Genomic DNA, 13,164 nt, shown 5'->3' with positions numbered 1-13,164 from the left:
TGGCTCCGAGCATCCAGCCGGACCCACCTCCTTCACCGCCAAAAAACCGGCAGCGAGCAGAGGAGGAGCATGAGCAATGGAGCTCGGCTCGGCAGCGTTACTGATTAGCGGGATTAACGACTGCACGGCAGAGTGGGCCAGGAACGGAGAGCATCCCGACAGGTCCCTCCCTCGTGGTCCCTTATGCCGCGGGGAAGAGTCGTACTGAGATCCAGCAAAGCTTATCCGGGGCGATGCTGTGCCACGGCTGGGGAACAGAGGAAACTTTTGGGTGTCAAACGGAACAAAACCTGTTTATTTTACCCATTTCAGCTGCGTGCAGGTTTGGGGGGTGGAGGTGGATTTTTGTTGTGTGCCTGGACAACCAAGAAACCAAACTGACCTCCAACCAAGAACCGCTTCAAACCTTTGATCCCTTCTCCCTGAGAGCGAATCCGATGCTTTTTTTTGAACTGGAATCAGGAAATTTCCTGGCCTCATTCCCCGGCTGGCCGACATTGAGCACAAAACCTTAACCCTCTCCACTGCCTTTGGGCAAGGGGGACACAGACAGAGTGATGTGACAACGTGACGAAGCAATCAGTCACTGGAAAAAATAGAAGAGTTTTTATAACAAAAGAAATACCCCACAGCACAACTGGTACCACTGCAATTTTCAGCAAGTGCTTTTGACTCTGGACAGTTTAACAGACAAATGATCCCACGACCTTAATACCGAAGAGCACCTTTAAATGTGAAAATGTTTTTGCTACCGTTGGCAGAGAAATGTGCAGAAAATAGGTCAGCTGCAGCTCCCATCGCCCAGTTTAAAGTCAAGTGCTTTTGCCCAGCGTTGTTGGGAAGGCAAACTCAGCTCAGGGCTGATTTTGCAAGTTCCAGGAAAAAAGGCAAAAATAAACAGGGCGAAAAAAAAAAATAATCAATAGCGCTTTTTAATCCGGTCTGCAGGAGGGGGGAAGCAGAGTTTGGAGGAGAGCCCTGCTCAGGCTCCCATTGGATCGCAGAAATGAGAAATGGAAATCACTTATCAGAAGGGTCTGAAGCGGAGTGTCACTTTGAAACGTGCGCACAAGCTGTCCACGTACCGTTCAGTTTGCTTCTCGGCAATGAAATAACACTTGAGGAATTTTTTCCCTTTTGCCCTGGGGATTTTTTCTTTTTTTTTTTTTTTTTTTTCCCCCTTTCCTAGCACATGGCTCCATCCCAGATCCAACGTCATGACCCGCTGAGCTCACTCTTCCTCCCGAAAGCGTGGTGGGAAAGGATGTGCTGCTGCCTCCTCCTGCCCCCAGCCCTGTTCATACTCACAGTGTAGAAAGTAGAAGGCAGCAGCCCCCCAGTACCCTGTATGGGGTCACGGTGATGGGACCACATCACCCCATCGCTCCCTCCATTCCTGCCTGCAACCACAGCACTCAACGGAGCAGCATCGCCCCACACCATGTAGCTCAGGTGCTAAAAAATTTAATAACACACATTATTAAAAACTAGAGTATTTTACACCAAGGAAAGCACGGAAAGCCAGGGCTGAAGTCAGGCACAACTGTAGGGTGGGCAGCTTCATGCCGCACGTTGCGGCCCCCCTGCGCCAACTGCTTAATTTGGTGGAAATAATCTTCCACCTCCATTTGCAGTTGCTTTTCCTCGTTTGCAGAGTTTTCCCCAATTAATGGGTTACTTGGGGAAAGTGGATTGGAAACCCTGTGAGAAAGGCTCAGCCTATGCCACTGAAGGGCCAGACCAGAGAATTTGGTGTTAAATGCTTGGGGGAATTTGCAAATTCCTGGGTGATGACACTGAGAGACAGGGGGTCTCCCAAAATATCACACCTGGAAGAACATCTTGCTTTGATCCAAGTCATCTTCAGGCTGAACAAAAGCAAATTGCTTTCTGCAGAGCAGAAGAGCAACCAGCCTTCTCCACTCTTTTATATTGAGAAGCAGATGGACTAAATGATCTTCTGAAACCCTTTTTCCCCTGCTTCCTAAGCTCCTTTAAGGGGGGGGTGGGGGGAAGGAAAAAAAAAAAAAAAAAAAAAAAAATCAGTGCAACATCCAGGGATCAATAATCCCTACAAAATCCTCCTGGAGGTAAGCACCCTGTGCCGGCAATGGGAATCACAGCTGCTAGCAGCCATCCTATAAAGGCAGTAAGAGGAGCCAAGTGCAATTTGGGATGCAGGGAAGCATAATGCTCTCGTTTACACTAAATAAGGTTGCTAGGTTATGGATTTTTTTGGGGGGAGGCATAATCTGAAAGAGGATCCAGATGGCTGTAAAGCCTCACGGTGGAAAAGCAGCATGAGGCCAGAGAGGGAAGAATTCCTCTTTATGCTGCTGCCGTCTGCTCACGGATCCTGGATTTCAGTCCTCAGGAATGCTCTCCATAGACCCTTTTAATTGCACCATTTATATTTGCGGTAAAAATTAAGGAGAAGAGGTAGCTGGATGCAGAAGAACAAAAAAGCTGGTGTCTGGACACCGGAAAAAAGTTAGTAAAAGAAATCCTACTGAGGAGTTGTCCCCCTAAGCCCAGGCCAATTCTGCAAGGTTTGTATTTTAAGATGCTGACAGCATTAAAAAGCCCTCAGGAAAACCCAAACAAACCCAAACGTCAGCCTGCTGGGAATTTACACTAAAGCCACGTCACTGCCGTTTGCTACTTTTCCTAATAATTACAGAAAAATGAGCTGTGCAGTTGGCCCACCCTTCCTCTGGTTTTAACAAAAGTACCGGGTTTGGGGGGAGTATTTTCTTTTATCATTCCTTCTGCCCTGCTAACAGAGACCAGGGGGATTTTGCAGTGCTTTAGACTCCAGCAAAAAAACCCTCCCCTGAGCCACACAGATATGGGACACAAACTACTTCACTCCCACAGGACCGGCACAAGCAAAGGTGGCTGCAAGGATCGCAAAACCCTCAAAATTTAGCTGGAAATGGAAAATTGAACTTTTCCACTCCCAGACTTGCATGGCCAAGTGAGGTGCTTGATGGAGATAAATATGCATAAACCCAACATACACATCTCCTCCTCTGTGGTGCAGAGTTTCAGCACCAAAGGTAATGCCATGGAATACCATCCTTCTTCCCTGTTCTCCCCAGCATCATGGCCTGACCTTAGTGGGATGGAGAAAGTCAAGGGACCTTAAAATTCAGGGTTACCTGCAGTACAGGGGTCTGTAACCAGGAGGTGATGGATAGCCACACATGAATTTTCAGCATTACCTACCCACACCCCTGCTTCGCTGAAGGACGTTGCTTCTTACATAGGTTTCTCGTAAATTGAGCCCTAACTAAGCAAAACCCCAAGTTATGGGTGTGCTGCTGATGCAGGACCGGTTTAAAAAACGCAAACAACTTTTGAGAGGGTTACTTAAAGTTTGCATTTTTCTTGCAGCCGACCGAACAAAACCTGCTAAATATTTTCCAACTGCTTCAAGGCTACCAGGGCCTCCTTGGGCAGTGAAGCTAAAAAACACCAACGCGACTTTCAGGCATGTAATAGTTTGCTGTCGGATCTATACAAATTCCCGGGTGCTGAATTGCCTACTAGAAGGCAAAATATATGAGTGGCACTAACGAGTCGGCTTAGCAACGAGCAGGCAGGCTGCCTCGAGTGTCTTTTTAAAGGTCAAGAGAGCACATGATGCCTGGGAGCCTTCACATTTGGTTTTTACTACAAGATAAAGATACTTCCAGCAAGTCCTGCTATTAAATTGCAGCCGCACAATCTTTTAAAACCAGTCTTTAAAACCAAGACTTTCCCCACCTCCTCAAACATCATTATCCCTCTTTCAACCCATTCCTACCCTTCCCTGCCTTCACCAAAATGGTGGCATTTGAGGGGAAAACCCGCGTCGAGATGAAACGCAAGGAAAGGTCCCACCACCGTGGGGATTTTCAGGTAGTGCCGCCAAGAAGCTTCATTGAAATTCAGCGGGAGAAGCCGGTTTTCCTCTGCTCCGCGGGGGCTGCCATGTTAAATCACATTTGGATTCACAGTACAAGGCTGCTAAAATACCACCGCGGCGGCTATTGGCACATTTCAATGAAAACGCCATGGCCTCATTAGTATAGTGGAAATTATGAGCTTGTCTTTGTATATATTTAAAAGCTTGCCTCTGAAAGTATATTGGGTCGGGGCCAGAAATTCCTGGCTTGGAGCTCCTACCACTCGGCAGTTCAGGATTGCCTCGCTCAAGCAGGTCAAGCGACCGTGCAGCCATCGACCCGGGAGAAAAGGCATTTAAAAAATACCCTGCAGGGAAAGGCACAGGGCAATATTGCAAGAGAAGGCAACAGGCTTTGAACTAAACCCTCCTCCACGTTAGCTCCACGCATGGTTTTCTGTGCGAGCCTATTAGTGATCATGTCCTAATACAAGCACAGGTTATAATTAAGACGATGCAGAAGCGTAGGGTGCATGGAGTTTCATCCCACTCCCATCGCTCCTGACAGCCGGGGTGAGAGAATCCCGTCGACCCAAAAGCACCATTCCCCTCTACAGATGGACCATGAAAGCCCGAATCCTTTGCAATAAGGGGCAACCTCGTGAAGTAACATCATTTTCAGGATCTGCTCATCTCAATATGTGATTTTGCAAGTCTCTATCAAGGAAAGCTGTCGGGTCAGCTCCCTACTTACCCGCACGGGTGCCGCAACGCAGCCAAGCCACGCAAACCCAACGTATCTGCTGAACGGCTACCGTGGTTTGGTGCCAGGGACGCTGGAAAAAAGAAAAAAAACAAACCCTAATATTGCACAAAAAGCCAGAGCGAGCAAGGGAGAGGATGAAGTTATTGTTTTTAAACGCTTTGATTGGCAAAGACTGCTATAAATTGGTTCAGCTCTTAATATCAGTACAGAGATCCCCTTTTAAAACACAGCGATGACGTTACGCGGCATAGAGAGAAAAGGGGGGGAAAAAAAGGCCTTGGCTAATCCTCGCAATTTTATAAGCATCTCAGACACTAATCCGTTGATCTCATTGAAAAGGATTAGAATTACTCCCTCGCCAGTAAATTTAAGAAGTTTTCTATCAGATGTAAACAAAAGCGGAGAGCAGCCCGCAGAGACGGCTGCCACACAGCAAGTCCTCGCCGAGAAATCCTCACTGGGGCTGGTTTTGGGGTAGAAAAGGTGAATTTCCATCCCAGTGCCACAGAGGGTTGTCTGGAGCGATGATGGTATTTGAGGTGAGCCCAGTCAGCCTGCCTGGAAGGATCCTGTCCCAGGCGAGCATCCCACGGGGGTGTCACGACCCATTTTTGGGGTCCCACTCTCACAGGAATGATGCTCCAGCTAGGAAAAAAAAAAAAAACAAAACCAAAACAAAACTCCACCCCCAAACCCCCGACTTGTTCTGCACTGGCTAAGGAAAACATTATTTTAATAGTAAGAAAAAAAGCGGGTAAACTTCTAGGCAGAAAATTGGATAATTCACACAAAACCCGAGTTTTGCCCAGCTTTGCAGCAACCTTTGTCCGCACAGCTTTGCGGCAAGGACTCACGATATTAAGGTGGAAAAATATAACACAGCATCCTCACGTAAACAGTCTGGCACCTGCTGCTACACTTGCAATGACTAATTCATAATATTAAAGAATAAATAATTTGATTTAGAAGATGAAGCAGGCAATGTAAAACCTGGTTTTTGATGCCAACCACAGTTCGCTCCTAAGTTTGATGTTCTGGCTCTTAAGAGAAATGTTAACAGCTGAAATAAATCAAAACCTAAAGGAGGCTTCAGGCAAAAAGGATTCAGGTGATCCTTCAGTGAGGAAAAGCCACTTTTGTTAGAAAACAAGACAAGCAAAATTTTGTTAGTGCTTACTTCTTTCCTCTTTTAAATTCCATCCAAAAAAAGAAATCTAAAGAGATTTAAGTTTCAACCTCAGTTTAAACCAGGACTCAATCTCATCAGGGCTTGTCTTAAAACCACTCCTTTTGGAGGTGCTTGACGGGATGGCAGCAGAATCCCCCTTCTCCAGCCCTTTTTAATGGGGTACCATATTTTTTTTTTTCTCCTTAGGCACAGAAGAATATTCTCTTGGCATTGGGAAAACCCTCGCCATCCCCGCGCAGCCCAGCTCCTAACTCCTTGCAACACTTCCACTCCCAGCTTTAGCATCCAAGGCTCCTCCCGACTGGAATAAACCACCCGACGCCGGGGCTCATCTCCAGCCCCATCCATCTCACCCAGCTGCAACACATCCCACCCATTCGCTGTCACCACCCTGACCCGTTTCTGCTGCTGTATCGGCGGCAGATGCATGGGGAAGATGTTGCAGGAGATGCGAGGGGAGAGACGCTGCAGCAGATGCAAGAGGGGAGATGCAAGGGGAAAGCCTTGAGTCGCGAGCACATGACAACTCAGCATCCCCCAGGCAAAGCCGCAGCCGAGGAAACGATCCATTTTTCCTGCTTTTACTCCCGAAGTGCCACCCCCAAACAACGCTCAGCGTAAAGTGAGGGTTTTTTTGGTGCGAATGCAAAGCGAGACCATGGTGGAGGGCTCAGCTGACAGACAGCCGACCTACGCAAGCGCCAGCGGATGGGCTCCAGCCAGCGCTTAGGCGAGATTATCACTATTTATTCAGCCACAAAACCACCCAATGCTGCACAATCCCATCCCACTTTGGATGGCCACCACTGTCACAGAGTCTTCAAAAGCCTCATCTTTTATTTCAGATGCCAAGAGAGTGAGATGCTGGGTCTTAATCCGGCACTTCTCAGCTAAAAAGCAAAACAAAAAACCAACCCCGCAGCTGCGTTAATAACCAAGGAGCCAGGAAATTGCCCCAGGGGAAGCCCAGCCTGGCGACGGGTTTTTATATAGAACAATAGAAAAACGAGAGTCTCTAAAGCGCCGTGGAAATATTTGCCTGCTCACGAGAAAGCTCTGTGTGGAGAGAAGTTTAATTCGATCCTTACGGTACGCCAGCAATTTAATTTTGTGCAGGCTGCAAGCACGAAGAGCCTGGTCAGCGGGGGGGGAGGCACGACGCTGGGATGAAACTATTTTAGTTGGAAGCCGTCCGGTGGGAGACTGTGCTCCCTCCCATCCAATTCTGATGAGTAATTTGGCTTCACCCATTTTCTTACCTGCTGGGCTGTTCCTCCTGGCTTCAAACGGACGGACTGAAGAACCGAAACCTCCTCCTTCCACACCTGTGGGTTCCCAGGACGGGAATCTGCACGGCCCCAGAGCTCTTATATTTTCTCCTAAATATTCCTCCAAGCCAAGAAGCTGGGAAACCCACTGCTATTTGCAGGCAGGGAGAGCGATAATGGCCCTGAGCTGGCCGATGGCTGAAATCAGGAGGGCGGCTGCTCTCCCCACTTCACACTTTCAGTTTCTCTCTTGCAAACTCACTCCTGGCATGGTTTCCTCTAAGGCGCTTTGTGAGTTAAAAGCTGTATTAGCGGCAAGATTAATCCTCCACAGGGATAAAAAAAATAAACCAGGAGAAGTTTTTCCTGCTTCCTTCTCACATTTGCAGCCCCAGAGCTGGAGCAGAAAATGCAACCGGCTGAAGGACTTCCCTGCCTGGGCTTCCCACAGCCCAGCCCTCGCTCCTCCTCCTGCTTCTCGGCGTCTCGCCCGCTTTTTCTGAAGGCTGATCCAGTTTTAGCTCCGGCGTCGGAGCAACCCGAGACCTCACAGCCTTCAGCTACGCCGAGGCAGCTGCTCGAAGCTAATTTGGTCCGTGGGCTCTGGCGCCCGGCTCCTGCCGCCTTTCCACTCATTGGCATCGAGGCTTTTTGCTTCTCTCGGAGCAGCGAGGTTGTCCATCCTCCCCAAGCGTGTCTTCTCCTCTCCTGCCACTGCTCATTCCTACCTTGGAGGCTTCACAGCCGCTCTGTCCTCACCGCCAATGCTACTGCTGGCATCCTTTCGAGGTGCTGTGGATGGCTGCTCTTTCCTCCCGCCGACATCCCTCTGGCACCACAATCAGTTCATTAACAGGACACAGGAGCCCTTGACACGCAGTTGGAACCATTTAGGTTTCTTCTTTTTAACTTTGATGGAAATTAAATGTGCCACAAAGGTAGAAAAACAACATGGATGGCTCGTGTCATCGCTCCAGGGAGGGAAAAGCATCCGAAAACGATGCAGCTCCATCCCCAGCTCAGGTACCGCTGCATCGCAGGACGGGGGGAAGCGGGTACTGCTCCAACCCGCCGTGCCCGGTGGAGAAGATGCCAAGGTTTTCCCGTTCCTCAATTTAGGAAGCAAATTACCTCTGCCCATCGCTACCGTGAAACCGCAGGGGTTTTGCATCCTCTCCTCGAGTGTGTCTTCGATGGCATCACCTGCATTTCTCAACCAAGCAAGAGGCACCACCAGGGTCAGGTGATGGCTGAGCTCTCTTGCAGATAAGCCCTGTATCACATCATCACTGATGTCATTTTAAAGCATTGTCAAGTGAGTCAGGGTGAGGGCACGGGCAGGGTGGCCGCTCCCGACACAAAGTCTAAGCGGTTTCAGGGCAACGTTGCTACGAAGGGACAGGAAGTCTATGCAATGTAGATGTTATCTTATGTCAACAACACTCAGCCTTATGATAATAATCACAGGAAACAAAAATAAACAGAAACCCAGCTGAGCGACACCAACCACAGCAGAGATCGAGACGCCCAAAGACCAGGGGAAGCTTCAAACCCAAAAAACCACCCTCCAGGCTTTGACACTGATGGTTCCAAGGTGGTTAAAGACCACCAGAAGCATCTGTACTCCTTCTATGCCGGCCCGAGGGATGGGGTTGCCTGGGTTTACCGTGTACCCAGGTGAGACAGCAAGAGTCTGACCTGGTGGGAGAGGACCTTGTCTCAGCTGTGCCAAGCCCTGCCATCCCATCACGGAAGCATTTCAGGTCGCAGTGGTGGGAACAGGAGGAGATGAGCACACCCAGCCGTGCCCCTCTCCACCTTTTCAACATCCAGGTGCTGTTTTATGGCTACGAGCTAATCATTTGCAACACAACTTCTGCCACACGGCCAATGCGGAGGCGATGGCCGGGCTGTTGGGAGGGACGACCCAAGAGGAAACATGCAGAGAGGTGGTCCACGAGCACAAAAGCCCTCATAGCAAAAGCCGGGTGTCCTCGTATCATCCCACACACCACTTAGTCCAGGAGACCAGCTGGAAACATCAGTCCTTCTTGGGTAAAACTGACGGGCTCTGTTCAGTCTCACAGTCTGGAGACACCCCACCAGCAGCTCTGCCACTTCCTCGCCACGTAACCCTCAACCTCCTCCTCCCCATCACCTGCCTCTGCCCCGGGACATGGCCAGGACCATCCTCCAGCCAAGAACGGTAGTAGCAACCAGCAGTCATCATCCCATTTCCCATTTGGCACATAGGCTCCTCCTTAATTTGAGGTTTGGACAGATGCCACTAGCGTCCAGAGCATGTTGACCACGCTGTCCTTCACAGCTGGTCCATCACAGGTATCTCCAGTTGAGCTTGGAAGCAAGCGGACCACAGCCTGGGCTATACAAGCAAGAGGCACCACCACGGCTCACCCACCTCCACAGCTCGTCCCCCCAAATCTGGGACAGCCTTGGACTAAACGGTGACCCAATGAGCAGATCTAAAGTGTCCAAACCCAGCTGGAGATGAGAAGGAAGGTCCTAGCCAACGGGTCAGCCTTGGCATAAACTTTTACCAGGCTGAGCAGCGACAAAACAAACAAACTCTAGCCGAGCCGGTGGTCAGGTGGAGCTTTGGGAGGTTGCAGAGGGGATTTCCTTTGAGAGCAAGACCAGGAGACCCAGGAGGTCATCACCACCCTCACCTCCAGCAGCTCCACCACCCGCTCAGGACCAAGACCTTCACCTGCAGGCATCAGCCCCACAACACCACCCCTCCTGGCTGCTTTCAGCATGCACTGCAAGAGTGGAAGGATTTATTTTCCTTCTTTTTTTTCTTTTTTAAATACCTCAATTAGCACATTTTGGGTTCCTTCCACGTTGCCCCTAAGCATTTCTTCTGTCAGGGGCTCTATTCTTCCGCCGTCAGTTATTGAAGGCAAGGGCTTGTTATTTTTCCGGGCTGGGGGCCAAATTTGTATTTAATTTTTGCTCCAGATGGCACAGCACTCTAGATGCATCAGCTGGAGCATCTAACCTGTATGAATAAAGTAATAGAGCAAATAACCTGATTTACTCAGGGGCTGTTTGACATGCTCAGGGTAGCTCTGTTTACACCTGTCACAAAAAAGAAGCATTAATATGAATTCAGGCTACGGTCTCGCTATCAAACAGAACACCCACAGGAACAGAAACAACAATAGGAATCTAGAAAATAATCATAATATTAAAATTTGTATTTTGCTTTCTCACAAGCATAAAAAGAAGGCTTATTTCAGCCATCTAGGCAGTCAGGTCTGAGCCTGACCTGGGTTTCGTTCACCTTCCTCTGTCCCCATCGGCCCCAAAGCTGCTGTTGGCAGCAGCTCGTGCAAACTGGGGTCAAACCTCTCCTCCCATGAGCAAGGAGAAGTGTTGGTGAACCCAGATTTTGGTGTGCAGAGCTGAGAGCTTATGGCCCTGCTCACTCGAGGAGACGCGAGGAGGACACGAGAGGACAACCACGAGACGCTCCAGTTACGCTTCTGGCTAATTCACCCCATTTCTAGGAAGCTGCCGCATCCCTCCGGCACAGCCTGCAGCTGGGATACGTTCCCTGCAAACTACATCACCCAAAATAACCCAGAAAAATAAATAAATAAATAATTAAAAAAAAAGATGCGAGTAGTCGGTTTATCTGCCTGGGCACATGAAACGCCGCATAACATCAGCTGAGCCAGCAAAGGTCTGGAAACAAAGGGATGGGAGGGTGTTTTGTGCTTGTCTTTGCTCCGTTCAGAGCATCCTCGGGCCCGTCCTGGCAGCAGTGGAGACAAAGGAAAGCCAGGAGCTGTCGGCAGGAGCCAGACGGGGAAAACCAGGGTGAGGAGGCACCCGCATCGCCCTCCCCAGCAGCCGCGGAGCCAGGTTCGGCGTGTTGCTGAACACGTTATACACGGCAGGAAACTCGAGATCAAAGGAGAGGAGCGTGCCAGAGCAAGATGTCATCCAAACCTCCTGCCAAAGGTGCACAAGGGAGGAGGGAAATAACCCCCAGACACACACGCTGGCGCATCCGAAAGATCCGGCACCGCTCGTAGGTACGCAGGGTGACCGGACCCACAGAGATGCTCTCCTCCACACGCCCAGGCTAAAACAAAAACAGGCTAAACTAAGAAAAAAAAAAAACCCAAACCCCAGGAGGTGCATTTTTACCCATCGGTTTTCAGTCCCGTGGGACCCAGGCGCGTCCCCTGCCAAAGCGGGCGAAGCGGCGGATGCTGGGAGGGCTCCGTACGTGCCTGTACGGCAGGAACAGCAGCCCTGTGTAACTCTGAAAAGCAGCTTTTCCCATTTCTGGGTGGTTTTTTTTTTAAGCCAAAGAAACCCGCAGAGTCCTGTTCTCGGTCCCAGGAAAGCGAGGGGACGTGCTTGATCCCAAGCCAGTGGCTAGCAGGAACAGGGTGACCCGGGGACCCCGAGCCGAATGTGGGGTGGGACCCCCAGGAGCTCCCCCTCGCAAATGGGGTCTGGACGGGACGGGCGCTGGGTGGGCACACGTCCCCCGTCCCTTTGCAATGCCCCAGCCCCCTCCTCCGTCACTGCTGGGCGATGCAGTCCCAGGCCACCGTCCAGCCTCCGCTGCCCCCTCCTCCGGGGTGTCCCCTCTGCCCCACAAGCGGCGACCTTATGGCAGCCCCATAGGACTGCCAGCCACCCCAAAGGCACCCCCCGGTCACCCTGAGGAGGGCCTACCTTATAGGGGTCTGCGTGGGGGGGCAGCAGGGACAGGCTTTGCCCTGCAGGGCGCAGTCAGGAGCAGCCCCGTTTCCCTGTGGGGGTCCCTGCCCCACAGGGGATCGTGGAGCCGAGAGGGAGGGTGGCCTGTCCCCCACAGGGGTGCCGGAGGAGGGTCCCTGCCCCACAGAGCAGTGCCCAAAGAGGGTCCCTGCCCCACAGGGGTGCTGGAGGAGGGTCCCTGCCCCATAGAGCAGTGCATAAAGAGGGGCCCTGCCCCATAGAGCAGTGCACAAAGAGGGTCCCTGCCCCACAGGGGTGCCAGAAGAGGGTCCCTGCCCCATAGAGCAGTGCACAAAGAGGGCCCCTGCCCCACAGAGCAGTGCACAAAGAGGGTCCCTGCCCCACAGAGCAGTGCACAAAGAGGGTCCCTGCCCCACAGAGCAGTGCACAAAGAGGGTCCCTGCCCCACAGAGCAGTGCACAAAGAGGGTCCCTGCCCCACAGAGCAGTGCACAAAGAGGGGCCCTGCCCCATAGAGCAATGTACAAAGAGGGGCCCTGCCCCACAGGGGTGCTGGAGGAGGGTCCCTGCCCCATAGAGCAGTGCATAAAGAGGGCCCCTGCCCCACACAGCGGTGCACAGGGAGAAAGGCCCTGCCCCACAGGGCTGCTGAAGAAGGGCTCCTACCCCACGCAGCTGTGCACAGGGAGGGGAGCCCCTGCCCCGCAGAGCAGCCCACAAGGAAGGGCCCTGCCCCACAGGGATGCTGAAGGAGGGGCCTTGCCCCCACAGAACGACGCACAGGGAGGGGGGGGACCCTGAGGAAAGGCCCTGCCCCACCGAGCGCTGCAGAGGGAGCAGGCCCTGCCTCACAGGGGTGCCGGAGGAAGGGCCCTGCCCCACAGACCGGTGCCCAAGGAGGGGTCCCTGCCCCACAGAGACCCCAGAGCCGGGGGTCGGGGGGGGGGGGGGGTCCCTGCCCCACAGGGCGCTGCACGGGGAGGGGGTGCCCGGTCCTCCGGCCCCCCAGGGGGCTCCCGCCGCCCCGCGGCCGCCCCTCACTCACCCGCCGCTGTCCCGCCGAGGCTCGCACCGCCCGCACTGCCCGGCGGCGGGGAGGGACCCGGATGGAGGAGGCCCCGCCCCCTCCCTCGGCGCCCGCCCCCCCTTCGGCCCCGCCCCCGCCCGGCGTCGGGCGCCCCCTCCGCGCCGCTTCGCCGGCCGCGCTGCGCCTGCGCGGCGCCGCGCGCCCCCGGGCGGGCGTGGCGGGGGTGGCGTCACGGCGGGGGTGGAGGGCGGGAAGGGGGAGAGCCGCCATTGTGGGGGGGAGGGGGGGACGGGGGGTGGCGGTG

General features: G+C 52.6%; 1 protein-coding gene across 4 annotated transcripts in view; it reads right to left on the bottom strand.

Moving 5' to 3' along the window:
* Positions 1-12,933, bottom strand: part of RNF24 (ring finger protein 24) — a 31,416-nt gene extending 18,483 nt beyond the window's left edge. The window contains exons 1-2 of one of the 4 annotated variants that reach the window (XM_052780814.1): positions 12,879-12,933; positions 4,644-4,725 (exon numbers count right to left, since the gene is read on the bottom strand). The gene's annotated coding sequence lies outside the window, so the exon portion shown is untranslated. Of the gene's footprint in view, positions 1-4,643; positions 4,726-7,103; positions 7,854-12,878 lie in introns of those variants that run through there. The other 3 variants (XM_052780810.1, XM_052780811.1, XM_052780813.1) reach the window with 3 other exon arrangements.
* Between the last annotated feature and the right edge of the window lie 231 nt (positions 12,934-13,164).

This window comes from Harpia harpyja, chromosome 2, assembly GCF_026419915.1.
Source record: "Harpia harpyja isolate bHarHar1 chromosome 2, bHarHar1 primary haplotype, whole genome shotgun sequence".
Taxonomy (NCBI): Eukaryota; Metazoa; Chordata; class Aves; order Accipitriformes; family Accipitridae; genus Harpia; species Harpia harpyja.
Note: the sequence above shows the minus strand (reverse complement) of the source record. Positions and strands in the feature narration are given on the sequence as shown.